Source organism: Podarcis pityusensis (genome assembly GCF_964106645.2).
Source record: "Podarcis pityusensis genome assembly, chromosome: 5".
NCBI lineage: Eukaryota > Metazoa > Chordata > Lepidosauria > Squamata > Lacertidae > Podarcis > Podarcis pityusensis.
In genome coordinates, this window is record NC_138032.1 from 79764283 (window position 1) to 79783221 (window position 18939).

The window sequence follows — 18939 nt, forward strand, 5'->3', positions numbered from 1 at the left end:
GTGGAGGATGGAATTCCTCATTGCTCAACAGACAGCTCTACTGCTGCATGGGTTGATGAGCAGAAACCCTTGCAAGCAATATCTGTTTATAATAATGCTTAGTGTGGAGGGTGCAGATGATGTCCCTCACACATGCCTTGAGAGAAACTGTTTGCACAGAGCTTAAGAAGGAGGTCAGCTTGCAGATATGCTCCATTGTCTCCACATTTCCTCTGATGTGGAAAGAAATTCATTGAATTCTTCAGTGCAGCTTCTCCGAGCAAAATCCATTTCATTTTCCATCCATCTTCAGGCACACTAGAACTTTGCTTCCGAGCAGGTCTTTATTTCTTGCTAAAGTCTCTACTCCTCCCTGGAGATTATTGGGGTGGTGCATGCTTCCTCTCTGCCTGGGTGTCTCCCATAATTACAAAGCCACAGTAAGGCTGCTGCTCACCTTTCCATGTGCCCATCATCTCATCCACCCTCTTCCCTTCGCATGGACCCTGTTCCTGTACCCCAGGGCTCGGTGTGATGTTGATATCTTCAACCACCACCCCTCTCACATTCAGAATTGTCAAGATGTTTTCCTGAGTGCTCAAAACAATGAAGAAATACAGCTACTCTGCTTTTTAAATCCACCTAAGCAACTGCCCACCACCCTAAAGATAGCGGGCAGTATCCAGCTAGCACATTTCATTAGTGCAAGGATTTCCTCTTGTGCAATGGAACTTTCTGCACTCTTCCCTCTTCCCAAAGCACAAGGTGGCAATGGTGGTGGCCAGGGTAAGCCTCAGCTGCCAGAGAGAGGAACACTCAAAGCCTTCCATCTTGGAACTTCATCCCTTGCAAATCTCTTCTGATATCTGCCTTGCCTTTTTCATTGGAGCTAGCATTAGGTGCAGTGCCAAGTATGGATGGTGAGAGAAAGGCTCCACATACCTCCACATCCTCTTCCTGCCTATAACTTTACACACACCCCAGGAGTCCTATGTTACTATCTGGAGGAGAAGAGCGCCTAGTAGTTAGGAAGAGAAAAAGGTGTCTTAGGCATCAAGTAGCTCCAAGCATATGTATTCATGTGGTCAAATTAAGAGCCCAAGGCATAGTGTTTGTCAATGACCTGGCTGATCCATATGATTTCATCATCCAAATGTCATCATGGTCATATGGTGAGATAGACCTCAGCAGTAGCATTCAAATCAGACCTGAGAAGTAAGGTTCTCCCCAGGACCACTATAGATGATCTGGGATTTAAGCCCAGTCCTCATAGCTAGATTAACCACCAGTCTGCATAATAAATATAAAGAATAAAATAAAATGTAGATTAAAGAAATCTGAATGGAAAACAGTATATCTACTGCTTTTCCTCTTGAGACCACTAAAAGATTGTCCAAAGCTGGTTTTCGATTTGCAGAGAAGACGTTCAGGCAGGCGGAATAACTTTAAAAATAAATGAATAAAGCAATCCCGCTTTTGCTAATGGCAAATAATTCAGGCAAGCCGTCTTGCTATGAGAAGAGAAGAGCATTGGGGGACCAGCCTTCAGAGACTCTGGCTCGAAAAAGCAGCAAGCCATTGCCACCCCCTGCCAGTGCAGACCAGCTTCATGCAGAAGAATGTCTGAGAAGTACCTCTGAGTGCTTTACCAGAGGCCGGCACTTAGCTAATTAAAACTAGGAAGGCAGAAATGACACAAAGCAGGATGTTCTGCTCTAATTTACGGCTGTGCTCAGGGATGATCTTGTGTGAAACTCAAAGCTGGGCACGAAAAGCATCCCCGAGGAACACCTACTTATAGCGCAGAAGGCTGTGATGGGACCAATATGCTGGAATTGAATCATTGTCACAGATGCCGCCACACTGACATGAATGTGCAAGCGAGTCCTTCATTTGTTTACTTCTGCAGGCCAGAGACTCGGAGGGAAGGAGAAGGTATCTTCCCTATGCACAATGCAGCCATTGCCTGCGCACACATATGCATCTATTCAAATGTTGCAAGAAAACAATCAAAATCCTTTGCCCGGAGAGCAACATAAATATTATTGTTTTGTTTGTTTTACAGTCTTTCGAGGACACCTTTCTGGGTAATGCCCTTTCAAGATAGTTTGAATTATATAAAAATGGAAAAGTCATCACTGCAACGTAAGATGAAAAGGTACAAGCAGCCACAACTAAGCAGATACTTAGCTTAACATCTAGAAGGCTGGCTCCCACACTCCCCCTCCCAGTCACTTTAAAATTTCTGAGGGTCTTGGCAGACCACATAATGATGCTCTTTGTAATACACAGTGCTAGCTGCTAAAGTGCTATGCATATATATATATATATATATATATATATATATATATGCATGCAGAATTCAAATTTTAATACAATAACGTAGGTCAGATTCAGCATTCATCCTGCTTTGTGTTTGGATATTTTATTTATAAACCAATAACTCCCACTCTGACTCTTTCCCTTTCTCTAGTGTGCATTCTCTCTTAGCATCTTTTCCACTTTCTTGCTGCTCCCGCCATTAACATGTATTCACCCTTCACTCCTTTCATTTTTTTTAATAAGATATTTATTAAGATTTTTTAAAATATTACAATAAAAATGAAGAAAAAAAAGAGACAAAAATACAAAATAAAAATAGTTAAAAACACACAGATTTTCCATTACTTATTTTCCTTTGACTTATTTCCCGGACCTCCTCATACCTCCCTTTTTTGTATTCCACTTCAATCTGTTGGTTCAGCAAATCCTTTAAAAGTAATAATATTAAATTTTTACCTATTTATAACCCTTTTTTCATATTCCCTTAAAGCATTACAGCTGGAAACCACTTAATTACTATCCAACATCATTCTAACATTCATTAATTTTACAATATTTCTGTAGATAATCTTTGAATTTCTTCCAATCTTCTTCCACCGACTCTTCTCCCTGGTCTTGGATTCTGCCAGTCATTTCTGCCAGTTCCATATAGTCCATCACCTTCATCTGCCATTCTTCCAGAGTGGGTTGATCTTGTCTCTTCCAATACTTTGCAATGAGTATTCTTGCTGCTATTGTGGCATACATAAAAAAAGTTCTGTCCTTCTTTGGCACCAATTGGCCGACTATGCCTAGGAGAAAGGCCTCTGGTTTCTTCAAGAAGGTATGTTTAAATACCTTTTTCAGTTCATTATATATCATTTCCCAGAAGGCCTTAATCCTTGGGCACGTCCACCAAAGGTGAAAGAATGTACCTTCAGTTTCTTTACATTTCCAGCATTGTCGGGCAAATGATAGATTTTTGCAGGCTTGACTGGGGTCATGTACCACCTGTATATCATTTTCATAATATTCTCTCTTAGGACATTACATGCCGTAAACTTCATACCTGTGGTCCATAACTGTTCCCAGTCAGCAAACATAATATTATGTCCAACATCTTGTGCCCATTTAATCATAGCAGATTTCACAGTTTCATCCTGAGTATTCCATTTCAACAGCAAGTTATACATTCTTGACAAATTCTTAGTTTTGGGTTCTAACAGTTCTGTTTCTAATTTTGATTTTTCCACATGGAAGCCAATTTTCTTGTCCAAATTATATGCCTCCATTATCTGATAATAATGAAGCCAGTCTGGCACTTTATTTTTTAGTTTCTCAAAACTCTGCAGTTTCAGTCTATCTCCATCTTGTTCCAAAATTTCCCAATATTTCGGCCATTTGGCCTCCATATTGAGCCTTTTCAGAGCTTTCGCTTCCATCGGTGACAGCCACCTTGGGGTTTTGTTTTCCAACAAATCCTTGTATCTTATCCAAACATTAAACAGTGCTTTCCTGACAATATGGTTTTTAAATGCTTTATGCGCTTTGACCTTGTCATACCACAGATATGCATGCCATCCAAATACATTGTTAAAACCTTCTAAGTCCAAAATGTCTGTGTTTTCAAGAAGTAGCCATTCTTTCAACCAGCAAAAAGCTGCTGATTCATAGTAAAGTTTAAAGTCTGGCAGGGCAAATCCACCCCTTTCCTTTGCATCAGTTAATATCTTAAATTTTATTCTGGGCTTCTTGCCCTGCCAGACAAATCTAGAAATATCTCTCTGCCACTTCTTGAAACAGTCCATCTTGTCCACAATTTGCAATGTTTGAAACAAAAACAGCATTCTAGGCAATACATTCATTTTTATCACAGCAATACGACCCAACAGTGAAAGCTTCAAATTTGACCAGATTTCTAAATCTTTTTTCACTTCCGTCCAACATTTTTCATAATTATCTTTAAATAAGTTCCCATTTTTGGCTGTCATGTTAATCCCCAGGTATTTCACTTTCTTAACCACAGTCAGGCCTGTCTCATTCTGAAACCTCTCTCTTTCAATCAATGTTAAATTTTTCTCTAAAACCTTAGTTTTTAACTCTGAGATTACACCGGACAAGAGTGTACACAGAGACTGAACATGGAGCCTGGCACACTTCCGTTGCGAAACTCTGCAAGCTATCCGTGCCTCCTGCAAAAGTCCTCCTCAGGCCTCTTTCTCTTGCCGGTAGCAGAGCGAAACACAGCGGTGAGAAGCAAAGTGCAGCACGTGTGGAATAAATCAGAGCAGACACAAGGCAGTCCTTATCTACTCTTGTCTTTAATCATGTAGAATAACATCATAAATTCAGACCTGGCGAGAACTGACACATTCTCCCTTTCGCATGGCGTCCGAGAGTCAGACTGAAACACTCGGAGTCAAACCCCTCCCTTAAGTGTTTCTAACCACGCCTCAGGAAAGAGACGTCACCAGAACTCTTTAACTCTGTGAGTTCTGAAACCATTAACACCCCCTCTCGTCACGAATCCTGAGGGAAACTGTGAACCCCTATTTACAGACCTCTTTGAGTTCAACTCACCTCCCATTGCCTTTTGCCTCCCACTGGCATCTATCCCAGGCAATTGTTGAATCCCTTCCACACTCCCAGAATCACACTGTGCGAAACCAACCCACGCACTGGTGACCTGAAACCTCTCCGGTGGAATCCCCTTTGTGGTCCGAGTTGACCGCCGGAGCACAACCTCGGGCGCTCCTCCTGACCCACTGGGGTCAGCAAGTGTGTCTCCAGCAAGCTCAGAAGACTCCCCCTCTGACTTGCTGCGTCTTCGGGCCTCCTGCACTTGGCTAACAGGAGATGAAGGCTCACTCTTGGGTTCTCTCTTAACCTGTGGAGAAACCCACCCCTGTGCTTGACCATCACCAGCAACCTGGTCTTCGGCAACAGGCTCCGCTTCTGCCTCTCCTTTCTCCCTTTCTTCCTCCCTTTCCTCCCCCTCAGAATCGGACAGACATTCTGAGAGAAAATCAGAACCATACCTAGGCTGTGACCAACCACCCTGCTCAAAGAACTCAGCATGCTTGCTGACCAGCAGCGTGGTCTGATCACCCTCTGGGTATGCAAACTTCCACCCATTTGTTGCAGGATCATACCCACAGAAGATCATGTCCTGGTACCTAGGACCACCCTCCTTCCGTTGCGCTGTTGGTATTGGCACTGAAGCCTTGGAATCAAACGAACGGAAGAAATGCACCTGTGGCTTCCTCTTGTGCAACAGAAAATACGGTGTGTCACCTACATCGTGATTGTAGGACCTGTTAAAAACAAAGCTGGCAAACTTCCCAGCCTCACTCCAAAAGCTCTGAGGCAGCCCAGAGTCACACAGTAAAACCCTGACAACTTCAGCCAGTGCTTCACTCCTGTGCTCTGCCACGCCTCTCTCTTGAGGAGACTTTGCACCCGTCACCTGGTGACGAATTCCCTTTTCCTTGAAGAACTCCTTCAGAGCAGACCCAGTGAACTGTGACCCACGGTCGCTCCTGAACTCTTGCACCTTGGTGGAGAACCTTAGTTCCACCTCCGCAACCCAATCCTGGATGAGTTGCGCCGCCTCTCTCTGCGACCTGAGAGAAAAAGACCATAAATTCTGAGTAAAATCATCCGCTATCAATAGCAGAAACCTGGCCCCACCCAGACTCTCACACTTCATTGGTCCTGTAAGGTCTGTGTGAATCAACTCAAAAGGTTTTGTGGTTACCCTCTTTACCCCGGGAAACCTGCACCTTTGAACCTTGCTGCATGCCCTGCACACTAGGGATCCCTCACATGGCGTGATTTTACAACCTTTGGTGCAGCCTGGCAGCCTTTTAACATCCTCCAGACAAGCATGAGACATTCTCTTGTGCCATACATGAACACATGAATCATGGCTGGGAACACTAGCACACTGCGCCTGTGCTTTCCCTGCATTCCCACCACCCTCCAGAGGTGTTTCCAGAACAAAGAGATTGTCCTTGCTCTCCACGTTGACAAGTTGCCTCCCCCCTCTGAAAATGGAACAGGTATCATTTTCAAAACAAATTTTGTATCCCTGCTTCGCCAGAGCAGAAATCGATAACAGGCAACACTTCATCCCTGGTACAATGAAGCACTCCAGCTCCGCCTGCAAAACAGAAACATAGACATTTGCTGCTTTAGATACATTTCGTTTTGTCCCGTCAGCTAATTTACAAGTCATCCCAGACAAAACAGCTCTGCAATTCCGCAGCTCCCCAGCAGATGGCGTTATCAGGTGATGACTCGCTCCTGAGTCCAACACCCACTTCACAGTTGTGTCCCTGCTGGCATTGCTCTGTAGCGTTGCCATGCCAACAAACGTCTGGCTGCACCTGTCCTTGACAGCGTCCGTAACCGCAACTTCCTGCGTTCCTCTGAAGACTGGACTTATCTCAGAGTTCCCAGACAGTTCTGCAGCACGTATCTCCCTCTGCAGCAGATGGCTGGCCTTGAAGCCTTCAGCACTGTTCTGTTTCCCAGGCTTCGACTCACGACGTAAACAACTCTTGGCAGCCTTTGGAAAAAGAGGCTTCTCTGAGCTTTTACTGCTCACCGCCCCCCCACTGCTCCCAGGGCTCCCAGGACGCTTTCCTGCACCCCCAGTGATGGGTAAAGGGCCCCCAGCAGCTTGCCTCTCTCCAAGCTCCTCACGCAGACATGTTGCATCACCCACGCAGCTTTTGAACTCTGCTAAACCAGCAGCAGCAGTGGCAACAGTCCCTTCGCCCCCCTCAGGGGTCCCACAGCCTTTCCCAGCTGTGCACCGGCTTTCCGTGCTTTCTTGCCTTTTTTCCTGTCTTGATGCAGCCATCTCCCGGCCCTTGCTTGTGCCCCCAGCTTTACACGCTTCCTGGAGAGCTACCCAAGCGACCTCAGGCTTCCTTGCATCCAGAACAATAGGCCTCAAATCAGCACTCACGTTGTCAGCCAGAAAAGTAAGCACACGCTCCTCAGCTTCACGTTGGCTTGCACCAGCCCCAGCTGACGTAGACATCGGCGTGACTGTTTCCCAGAGCTTGGCTCCAACTAGGGACAACTCTGCTAAATAACTCCACTCTAACCACGAGTTAAGAGTTAGTTTCGCACACGGCAGCTTAAGCTCAAAGCCGTGTTCCTGGGACTGAGCCATCTCCTCCTCCCCGGGGGCTAAGCTTACTCACGACTCGGCAGTAGCTTCCTCCGGCCTCCGGCTCCGGCAGATCAGCTTCTCCTCCCAGCGAGCTCCTTCCAGCTTCAAAGACACAGCTCCAGAGCTCCAGCTGGCCCCAGCAACTTTCCTGCTGGCTTCCCCCACACGTGGGACGTTCCTGCAATGCTTCAAAGCTTTGGCGAGCATCCATAACCTCTGAGATTACACCGGACAAGAGTGTACACAGAGACTGAACATGGAGCCTGGCACACTTCCGTTGCGAAACTCTGCAAGCTATCCGTGCCTCCTGCAAAAGTCCTCCTCAGGCCTCTTTCTCTTGCCGGTAGCAGAGCGAAACACAGCGGTGAGAAGCAAAGTGCAGCACGTGTGGAATAAATCAGAGCAGACACAAGGCAGTCCTTATCTACTCTTGTCTTTAATCATGTAGAATAACATCATAAATTCAGACCTGGCGAGAACTGACACATTCTCCCTTTCGCATGGCGTCCGAGAGTCAGACTGAAACACTCGGAGTCAAACCCCTCCCTTAAGTGTTTCTAACCACGCCTCAGGAAAGAGACGTCACCAGAACTCTTTAACTCTGTGAGTTCTGAAACCATTAACATTAACTTGTTCAGTTTAAATCCTGCCAGTTGACCAAATTCTTGAATTAGTTCTAAAACCCTTTTAGTACTAGATTCTGGCTCCTGTAACGTCAATACTAAGTCATCTGCAAATGCTCTCAGTTTGTACTGTTTGGCTCCGACCTGTATACCTTTAACCAACCGGTCCCTTCTAATCATATTCAGCAGAACCTCCAGGACCGATATAAAAAGCAGTGGGGAGATTGGGCACCCCTGTCGTGTCCCTTTTTCTATCTTAAATTCTTCCGTCACCACATTATTTACAATTAATTTAGCCTTTTGTTCAGAGTATATTGCACCTATACCATTTTCAAAACCTTGGCCTACCCCCATCCCCTGTAGGTTCTTCTTCATGAAGCTCCAAGAGATGTTGTCAAAGGCTTTCTCCGCGTCCACAAATATCAGAACTGCTTTAGTGTTTATATTCACTTCTAGTTTTTCCAAAATATCAATTATATTTCTCAAATTATCAGACAAGTGTCTTCCTGGGAGAAAGCCCGCTTGGTCTTTATGGATCTCTTCCATCAATACTTTTTTCAATCTCTTGGCCAAAATGTCTGCATAAATTTTGTAATCCACATTAAGTAACGATATAGGGCGGTAGTTCTTAAGCTGAGTCTTTTCAGCCTCTGTTTTCGGTATAAGTGTAATGTACGCCTCTTTCCATGACTCTGGTGCCCTTTTCCCTTCCAATATTTCATTACAGACTTCCTTCAAATGTTGTAATAGCCACTCTTTCAAAGATCTAGAATATCTAGAAGTCAGCCCATCCGGTCCTGGAGATTTGCCCAATTGCATATTTTGAATGGCACCTTCTACTTCCTGTTCGGATATTTTATAGTTCAACGTTAATTTGCTTTCTTGGGAGATTTTTTGTAGTCCCTTTGTCTTCAAAAATTTGTCTATGTCCATTTCTTTCTGTGGCCCTTGTGTGTATAATTGTTTATAATACCTCTGGAAACAGTCTCAGTTGGGTTATGTATATTCTTTCCTTCCACTTCTAAGTTTGTGATAGTATTTAATTTTTGTCTTTTTTTCATTTGCCAGGCCAGCAATTTCCCACATTTATTAGCTGATTCAAATGTTTTTTGTCTCATTTGTTTAATTTTCCATTCTATTTCCTGATTCATCATTTCCATATATTGTACTTGATATAATTTTATTTCTCTCAAAATCTCCTGCGACTTTGGTTTTGCTCTCAGTTTCTTCTCACTTTCTTTTATTTTCTCCAAAATTTTATCTTTCTTCTCATTTTGACTTCTCTTCTTTATTGCATTCTGTTGTATCAGAAACCCTCTCATAACAGCTTTACTTTTGTCCGAGATTACTCTTTTTTCTACATTGGTGTTCATATTTATTTCAAAATAATCTCTCAAAGTTTTTTGGGCCTTTTTATAGACTTCTTCATCTCTAAATAAGGTGTCATTCATCCTCCATCTGAAGGAGCCAGTTGATATTTGTTTCATCTCCATCCTTACAGCATTATGGTCGGAGCAGGTTTTTGGGCAGATTTCCACTTTCTTTATCTTTGGTGCCATTCCTCTAGTTACCCATATTTGATCAATTCTAGTCCATGTCATCTTGGCTTCAGAAAAGAAAGTTCCCTCTCTTCCCAGGGGGTTCTTTACTCTCCAAATGTCCACTAAGTCCATATTGTCTGTCATCTCAAAAAATGTTTTCGGTAGTCTACCATCCTTGGTAACTACCTGTCTTTGTGCCTTGTCCATGTTTGTAGATACTACTCCATTCATATCCCCCATCAGAATCAGATTGTAATCCAAATAGTCCAATAAAGTCTCATGCAACTTTTTAAAGAATTCAGATTTCCCCTCATTCGGTGCATAAATTCCTACGATCAAAAATTTCTCTCCTTGAACTTGAATTTCAATTGCCAAAAATCTGCCTTGTTCATCTTTGAAAATTAATTTCGGTGATAGTCTCTCCTTTGCATATATCACAACTCCTCTTTTTTTAACTTTGTCAGATGAGATAAACTCCTGTCCCAATCTTTTATTAATCAGTAGTTTCCTGTGTAACCTTGTTACATGTGTTTCTTGTAAGCAAATCAAGTCCAGTTGTTCCTTTTTTAGTAAATGAAAAACACTTTTTCTCTTTCGAGGAGAGTTCAAACCATTACAATTCCAACTTAACAGTTGCAGAGCCATGATGGGGTTACTTCGCTTTACCTCCAACTGCGCCAAGTGTCTGTTCTTGTTCTGTCGATGGTGTCTCTTTCTCTGGGCCGTGCAATCCAAAAGATAAGTTTGCTATGTCCAGTATTCCTTTTTCCAGTGTTTTTGGCTCTTCTCTGGATTCTGCTTCTTTCTGTAGGTCTTCTTCGTGATCTTTCAGAAACCTATCTTTATCGTTAACTGATCTTATTTTTATCTTTCTTCCTTTGTATTTAAAGGATAGGCCTTGAGGAAATTCCCACCTAAAGAGAATTCTATTTCTTCTCAACAGGGCTACTAGGTCTCCGTAGTTTAACCTTAAGTCCAAAAGATGTTTTGGAATGTCCTTAAATATCTCCACACTTGAGTCATAAATTTCCAAAGTCTTTTGATAGTGCAGATTCAAAATTTTGTCTCTTTCCTCTTTTGTTCGAAGAGTAATCAAGCAGTCCCTAGCCTTGTTCCTCCTTTGTCCTCTTCCAAGTCTAAATGCATTCACTATCTTAAATTCTTCCTTCCCCAAGTCCTGTTGCCAAAAATCTGTAAATTCCTGTGTAAGGAATTCAACCAAATTGTCTTTCTCACGTTCTGGTACAGCCCTGATTCTTAGATTTCTTTGTTTCTCTTTCAATTCAATCATAGACAATGTCAAACCGTGGTCCTCCAATTGCTTATATACCGGTGGTATCTTCTCTTGAGTAGCAGTTGCTATATCTTTTGCTTCTTTGGCTATCTTTCGGGTCGAAGCAGATTCCTGTAATAATTTTTCAATAGACTCTGTATTGGTATTCACCTTCTGTCCCAAATTATTAATGCTTGTAGTATTCAGGTCAATTTTAACTGATGCTTCAGCTACTTGTTTATTTGTCTCGGCTACCTGCTTAGCTAAATTTTCCAAAGATTCATTAATTTTTCCAAGTGCATGTGCCAAAACATCTTCGGACGACATAACTTTTGGGTTGACCTGTGGAGGAGCAGCCCCTGATGTTCCAGATGCTCCAGATGTTGAAGCCCTTCGCTGCTGCGCAGTATCTGTCCGATAGGGTCTGCCAGACCTGGTTGTTTTTTCCTGCGCCAGCTCTAACTTTCCTCTCCCATCTGCCATAACACTCTCATGAGAATTCAAGGTTGATCCCACAGTTGAAAGGTTGTTTTGGAATGGAATTTTCCTCTGACCCAGTTGTTATTGTAGCAATGTCAAACCTCCTCTAGGGGGACACAGTAACCACCAAAGCTTGCAACTTTTAAAAATGAAAATAGTCCTTATAAGTCCCCCAATTCATCTAAAAACAACAGTTTCAGTTACACTTAAACAGTTACTTTAGAACCAGGAGAGGTCCAGAAACACTGTATCTCTTTTGCAGAGTTAGCTGTCAAAAGTCTACTGCTTACCGATAGGCTTTCCACTGAACGACGTTCTTTATTTAGGGGCAGCCCGTTCCCAGGTTTTAGGCAGCGGATTTTAGCTTCCTTTCCCCCCTTTTTTTGCAGGTAAATACAGTTCAAACCTTCCCCCCTCCTCTCCTGCAATCCGGAGGGGAGACCGCTTTCCAGATATTAAGATTTAAGTCTTTTTCCAAACGTCTTTCCGAGTTTCCGCTTTACAGTCTCTTTGCTTTGATCTATTTACAACAAAGGAAGGCAGACTTCCTGTTTATACCTTCCCGCTTCGGTGTCGAATTAACTTGTTTTTTCTCCTTTTAAATCCAATTTAATCCTACTCACGGGTAGTTGCTTTCAAAGTCCAATTGTCCCAGGAAAAAGTCAGCGCTCTCCGATAACGGCTGTGCGGCTTCACTCCACGGAAGAAGCAGTCGACTCTCAGCACCGCGCCGCTCACCCCGTCCCGCTCCGGAGCCCTTAAAAGGGTCCCTTCGCAACTTGGGGGGCGCAAAAGGTGCCCGCCGAGTCCCCACATTCACAGGCTTTCCCCGCCTGTGATTTTTAAAGGGCCCCCGCTTTGCCGCAGCGGTAAGACCCGATCCCGCGGAGCTGGTCCCTCCGAGACTCAGAGGGAATCCGCCATTAACGATGGCGCTGACCCGGAAGTCCGACTCTTCACTCCTTTCAAATGCTTTGTCACCCTCTCATGGCCTTCCCCCATTTTGTCACCAGCCACAGTTAATTCTGATCTGCCGCACTCACCTTCCAGGCAGAGCATCAGGTTCTAATGATGACAGAGCAGCTAGTTCACCTGCCATTCTTCTCCCACAAACATAGTTATGCTGCTGCTGCCCAGAGCTGTCACCATGAACCATGTGAATGAACCTCATGGACCACCGGTGGTCCATGGTCCACCTTTGATCTAAAATGTTTCATCCCTAGAACCAGCAGCTAATCATGAATTGTTGTTGTTGGCACCCATCTGTTTTGAGAGACAATAGAGTCCACTTCTGGGGGTGAACTCAAACCGCTGTGCACAAAAATGACCTCTCTAGGGCACAAGCCTGGACAATTTGTACAGAGGTCGGTACAAAGGAAAGCAGAGGAATATGCTTGGGACCAGCTTGGCTGCAGGAACTGCCAAATGGAGGTGTACGAAGCGCCATCCAGCCAACATAGGGACTCTATTCCTGATTTTTGTAGGGTTTACTTCTTAGCCTTTCTTCTCCTGAAGATATCCTGCAAGGCAGTGGAGGTTTAGGGCCAGGGTTTTCCTTCTCCTAGATGGGCTACCTTCCCAGGTTGATGAGCCCTATCTGCCCCTCACCTTCCTCTACAGCACATGCAGAAACTGCCTTCTTGATCATCAGACCCACTACTGGTCCTGTCCACTGGTTTGCTTCCTCATATCTCAATATCCTCTGGGCATGAGAACTGAGGCGATATATATTTGCTAGAAAGTGTACTAATGATAGTCAGGGCTGCAGGGCTTCCCCTGGAGGAGAATAGATCTTAGAAAGGAATGAACCAAAGGATTCATGAGACATTCCCGAGCTTATAGATGATGGAATGGAATGGACCAGATGATGGACTGGACCATTCCACCAGTAGCAGACTTGGTTAAACCACTGTGGTTTTCAGACATATGCTGGTGTGACATTTCTCTCCTCTTGGCAGTAGCAATGATAATGGATTCCTAAAAATTGATTATTAAGATTCAGTAGCCACTTCCACTGTCAGCCAGGATTGTTTCAAAGTGGCTGCAATTTGTCATTAAGACACAGAGCATGATGAAAGAAATTATACATGGAGCTTTATTGCAAAATGGGAATTGCAGACAAGGTGGCCAAACTCACACAATTGTTAGAAATGGGAACAATAAACACATTTGACACTCTCAGCTGGGTTCTTATGAGTCAGAGGTGGGGTACCTTTGGTGGGGGGGGCAATTTCCTGGATTTCCCCTTTCTGAATGTTTGGATGTTACTCTATGAGCCATATTGTATGACATCTGTTTGATGTGAAATTTTACAAAAGAAAGGAGGGAACCAGCCTTGGGGGATTATGCACTTACCAACATCTTTCTTTCTTTCTTTCTTTCTTTCTTTCTTTCTTTCTTTCTTTCTTTCTTTCTTTCTTTCCCACCCTTCAACCTAAGGTCCCAGGATGGGTTACACAATATAAAAACATTTTAAAACAACTTTAAGAAATGGAGAGCACAAAACAGTATCAGCTACAATGTGCACAGTTATGATCTTCTTATAAATATTAATCTTAAAAATATTAATTGTTATAGCAGACCATTTAGCCTTTCCACACTGTTTTGGTTAACCTAGAATCTTTTTGCTTTAATGTACCAGTCAGCAATGAAGAAAAATGAAAGTTCTCTGCTCATATTAATTCAAAGGGTTGGAGGGATTTTGGCTTCCTTAGCACCCAGAAAGCTATAGTGAGATTTCACCTCACGTTCGCTTCCAAAAAGAGCACACTGTTTGCCTAGAATTTTCACAGGTCCTCCTATTATTATTTTGAGCACAAAGAACCAAAGGACATTCAGTGCTGGGAGAAGTTAGCTGTCTGCTGATGGCAGACAGGCAGAAAGAGGAACTCAAACCACGTGGTGAGAAACCAAAACCCAACTGATTTATTTCAAGCACATGGTCCTCTAGTTCTAATAGCTACCCAAGGCCTCCCGAGGCTCTTAAAACAGCTTTGCATCTTACAAGAAGCAGATTTAAAGGATGGCTGTGCCATGGGGCATTTGCCATCCATTTTGTCCAACGGGAAGCATCATGCTGGGAATATTCTGCTCCCCCTTCTATCATTCCTCAGTAAATATCTATAGGCTTAATAAAATCTTTAATCCCCCCTGAAAATGTTCAGATGTTTTGACCAAGCAGAACCACCAGATTCACCTCAGATTTTACTGTAGGTGAAAATCCATGATAAACTGACTACCTACTGCCATATGTATTTGCCTGGGCTTTACCAACAGTGGCTGAGGCCCTGCTGTCTGTCCCATCTGTCTGTGCTGTCTGCCTGTGAGTTTAGACAGCCTGGTATAAAGGACAGGGCCTTTTCAGTGACAGCACCAAGACAATGGAAATCCCTGCTGGTGGAGCTCTATTATGCCCCCTCCTTATCTGTTTTCAGATGACTTATGAAGACCTTTTCCTTTCAGGCTGCTTTGAGAGTATGACCTAGGTTTTCAATCCATTGCTGCTGACTTTCAAGTCCTCCTTGCTGTCGGCTTTAATCGTTTTAAACTGGGACTGTTATATATGTTCACATGTACTCTGCTTTTCTTACCTGTAGAACTGAGGTATGAATAATAAACCAAGCTGAATTCAGCAACATGTTGACCCATTTCTAAGAAGGACTTACTGAAACGAGAATGGAAGTCACTGAAACCCTAACATTTGCCTATAGCAGAATGCTGGACTAGATAGAAAAGGTCCTCCTAATGTCAGACTGCAACTCCCATGATTCCTGTTGGCTGGGGTGGGTGGGAGTTGGTGTCGGAGAAAATAATAATTTCATAAAACTGTATTTTACATTTTTCCATTTTCTTTTGAGTCTGTGGCCTATCTAAACTCAAAGGTCCTGTACCTGCCTTTTGCAGTACAGAACTAGCTGCTTTTAGGTACTGTACATAATGAATGGCCATTCCAGAATACTAAAAAGAATAAACTGTTAGAATCTATGGTGGCTGTGGTATGCCTGAAAATAAAATCAGCTAGGCATGGCAACTGTGATTAATCTTGAATTGTTTTGTAGACACATGAAAGAGGACATTGGAAGCCTTTTAATGAACAAGAAAATTAGTCAAAGTCTTAATAAAGAAAGACACCAAAAATGGTTATATATAATCACATGATATTATGATGAGGGCCAATCTGAAGAGCCAAATGATTTAGATTGGTTCAGGATGATGACATCGGGTTTGCAACTATTAAGATTGCTGGGATCCTTTGAATGATTAATAGAAATGACATGTGCAATTTGGAATTGTATTAAAAACATTGCTTTGGATGTGGTTTTTTGCAGCCTCCTCCTTATTTCTAAGCCTGTCCCTATGCATATTTGTACTTCAATAAAGACCTATCTTTTCACTTGGAACCTGCACTTTTTACCTGTTCTAGCAAGGCTCTTCTATTCTTCAGGAAATAATGAAAGAATTTGTCAAAATACCCCAAAATATATTTTAAATGTCTGTACTCTTATTCCTGATGCAGGTTTCATCTTCCTTGGATTATTATTTTTTAAGCATCAAGCAATACTTTTGAGTCATAAATAAACCTAACCCACCCTAAACCATGGCGTGAACACCCAGTCACTGTGTGGAAGCAGAGATGAAGGCACTTGAATATTTTTCACTCCCTAACAGGCAAGAAAGCAGGTTCTCATTATTGAAGAGCTGGAAGCATACACTCTGGTAATACTCACCAGGGGCTCTGTAGCTAAGTAAGCAAAAGAATTACAGTTGCTAATCAATAAGAAAATAAATCTGGAAGGCCTGAAGACATGATATTTGAATAAAATAAAAAAAGTGTTCTATTTTGCCCTGGAGAGTAATAGTAAAACACTTTTCCTTTTGAAAAAGTTGATCTTACTCTCTCGAGTTGGCCACTGGACAGTAATTGTAATCCTCACCACAGGTAGGTAACAGAACACTAGCATTTTTCCTATATCCATTATATGCATGTAGGAGTAATATTTGATCTTTTTGAACAGCATTACCCATGAGAGATTGTTCAGTTCATTATTTCTTCCCAACTATGCACCAGGTTTTTGTCTGGCGTTTCTCATGCTAATGATGATTAATAACTGTGAAAGATATTCATCTTTAATTATTTATCAATACAATGCCTGCCCTTGTGGAAAACATGCTAATATATTATTTCTCTTCTTTCAAACCAAGAGAAGTTTCATCATGGGGTAGGTAAACGTTTGAGATCTGAAGATCAAGGAAGCTGTAGGGGAATCTGCTACTTGAACTGGACATCTTGTGGGCCATGGCTGGGACTGAGCCTAGTGATCTCCCTGGAAATATGAATCCTTAGACTTTCCATTGAGCACAGAGAGTAATAGGGATTTAAGTAATCAGCTTCTGTGTATGGCATTCAATAGGAAGGCTCTAAACCAGCCTGATATAATTACTAGGAATCTGGTCTTCAGCCATTGCCTGATCAACATAGTATGCTCCATATTCTACCCTCTGTTCCTCATTTCTCGCATTAGTTCAAGGCTTCAACTCCAGCAAAGGATGGAAAGGAGGTTGGGTTGAAAAATCTTCATCCCACATCTTTATTTGAAGGTTACTCAAGGCTAGGTTAGCTATGAGTTCTGCCCTACAGTTCTACATTTGAAAGGCTATCCAGTCCAAATCTGGTTGAACAATAAAGAGTCATAAGAAGGTAGAGGGGGAACCTTGAAGTTGCCATCAACAAATTGACATGGGCAGCAGATTGAGCAGTACACAGGTTTCAGTCTTCCCCGCTATGCTGAGCTGTATTGTGTTTCTATTTAGATTATAATTATTATTTCTAAATTCCCATCTATACATACAAAGATACATTTTAACTGGGCATGAGCTAAGTGGTAGCCTTACACAAGGCCCTAACAGGAGTAATGAACTGGGGGCTTAGCGTTGTGTTCATATTGCGCTCAAATTTACGGAAAGAGCTGTGTTATCTTTGTTTCTAGCAAATATTCCATAAAGTTATTATAATACATCAGATTGAGTCTTATTAGTTTGAAATATATGGGGAAATCACTGAAGAGTCGCCCACCATGAAACTGGTGAACGGACACTATTGAAAACAGCCGCCACATATCTCTTGATCATTTCCCACTACTTTCTCTTGCTTGGCAATTATTGGTTCACACACAAACTCTCTTTATTGACTGCTCAACTTTTGAGAAATCTAAAAGTAAATACCTCAGAGAGGAGTCTTAGACCCTTGCTATCTCTAACACATTCTTTTAGCTGGGCCTAATTATTTCCGGTCTTTCCTTTATCTGGGCCTCTCGTGACTCCTGCTGTTCCTTTTTTTCCTTTTGTGTTACTCACTGACAGGATTCTTCTATTCAATGTGTGTTCTTATTGGGAGGGAGGGGGAGAGAAAAGAAAAGAACCTTTCTGAATATTCACAGCACAAATGTTTTCTGCATGGAAATGTTCTCCAGACATTTTTTATGTGCTATTTAGTCTTTCCTGCATTCAAGAGCACTTTTAAACCCTCTTGTTTGTACCCAGCTTGCTACACATACTGCATTAAATCCATCTCTCTGGTTCCATTGATTTAAAAAGCAGTTTGGGGACTAAGAAAGCACAGGTGCTGTCTTGGAAAGTTGTAGGAGAACATTCTGCTGATGGTCCTTCTATTGGGGGATTTAAAAAATCTGTTCTTTCCATAGCATCGCTTCTAATGAAGAGGGGAAAGCATGACATGACAAGAAAATGTGGGAAGGGAAAATAAATCTCTATGCTTCCATCTTTGGTTAGAGGATGAGATCAGGTGCGGGGAACATTTATTTAGCTGAGGGCCACATTCCCTTAGCGAGTAGCTTCTAGGAACCACATGCCAGTGATGGGTGTGGCCAAAGACAAAAGTGGGTGAAACAAGGGTCACTGACCCTTGGCTTTGTACAACAGGCTACATTCTAGCCAGGCAAAATTCAAAGGTATCTCATCAACACACATATCTCCATCCTTTCAAACAAGCAAGAGGCCTTATCACAGTTCAAAGACACATTCAAGCCAGGCATAAGAGAGCATGAAGTAGGAAAAGTGAGGGGTGTTTCCTGGTGAGGCAAGTGGCCCATGGGTTCCATCGATAAATCTTGAGGCCCCCATTAATCCCCCAGGCCAGAGGTTTACTACCCCTGATCAAGAGAGAGCTGTGGATGTATTAGGCTAAGCTTTAGCCACTGAGAAAAATCAATTCTCGGCAGCAAACTAGGGACCTGTCAAATGTGCAACTTGCAGCATTTTCTGCAGGACTTTTTTGTTGAAGAAGAAGAAGAAGAAGAAGAAGAAGAAGAAGAAGAAGAATAGTAGTTTGGATTTGATATCTCGCTTTATCACTATCCGAAGGAGTCTCAAAGCAGCTAACATTCTCCTTTCCCTTCCTCCCCCACAACAAACACTCTGTGAGGTGAGTGAGGCTGAGAGACTTCGGAGAAGTGTGACTAGCCCAAGGTCACCCAGCAGCTGCATGTGAAGGAGCGGAGACGCGAACCCGGTTCACCAGATTACGAGTCTACCACTCTT

General features: G+C 42.8%; 1 long non-coding RNA gene across 2 annotated transcripts; it reads left to right on the forward strand.

Moving 5' to 3' along the window:
* Positions 1–2048: 2048 nt before the first annotated feature.
* Positions 2049–15978, forward strand: LOC308476978. 2 transcript variants are annotated; one of them, XR_013986305.1, is made up of 4 exons: positions 2049–2137; positions 14175–14283; positions 14817–15020; positions 15951–15978. It is a non-coding gene; the product is annotated as an uncharacterized lncRNA (long non-coding RNA). The 2 variants fall into 2 exon arrangements; XR_013986306.1 differs by lacking the exon at positions 15951–15978 and having other exon boundaries at positions 14817–15025.
* The last annotated feature ends 2961 nt before the right edge of the window (positions 15979–18939 follow it).